The sequence below is a fragment of the Arachis duranensis genome, chromosome 5 (assembly GCF_000817695.3).
Source record: "Arachis duranensis cultivar V14167 chromosome 5, aradu.V14167.gnm2.J7QH, whole genome shotgun sequence".
NCBI lineage: Eukaryota > Viridiplantae > Streptophyta > Magnoliopsida > Fabales > Fabaceae > Arachis > Arachis duranensis.
The window spans coordinates 50,517,375-50,517,760 of NC_029776.3; the positions used below are offsets into that span (position 1 = coordinate 50,517,375).

The 386-nt window shown below is 42.7% G+C and overlaps 1 non-coding gene across 1 annotated transcript; it reads left to right on the forward strand.

Annotated features, from left to right (window-relative positions):
- Positions 1 to 104, forward strand: LOC127748211 (small nucleolar RNA R71). Its single transcript, XR_008010153.1, has one exon. It is a non-coding gene; the product is annotated as a small nucleolar RNA R71 (small nucleolar RNA).
- The last annotated feature ends 282 nt before the right edge of the window (positions 105 to 386 follow it).

Here is a 386-nt window from a genome sequence, read left to right on the forward strand (position 1 = left end):
ATGTCAGAAGGACACTTTTTGGTCATCTGCTTGTATCTTTCCCAAGCTTCATAGAGGGATTCACCATCTTTTTGCTTGAAGGTCTGAACATCCACTCTAAGCTTGCTCAACTTTTGAGGAGGAAAGTATTTATCCAAGAAGGCCGTGACCAACTTATCCCAGGAGTCCAGGCTATCTTTAGGTTGTGAGTCCAACCATGTTCTAGCTCTGTCTCTTACAGGGAAAAGCATGAGCCTGTAGACTTCAGGATCTACTCCATTCGCCTTTACAGTCTCACAAATCTGCAAGAACTCAGTTAAAAACTGGTAAGGATCTTCAGATGGAAGTCCACGAAGCTTGCAGTTCTGTTGCATTAGAGCAACTAATTGAGGTTTCAGCTCAAAATT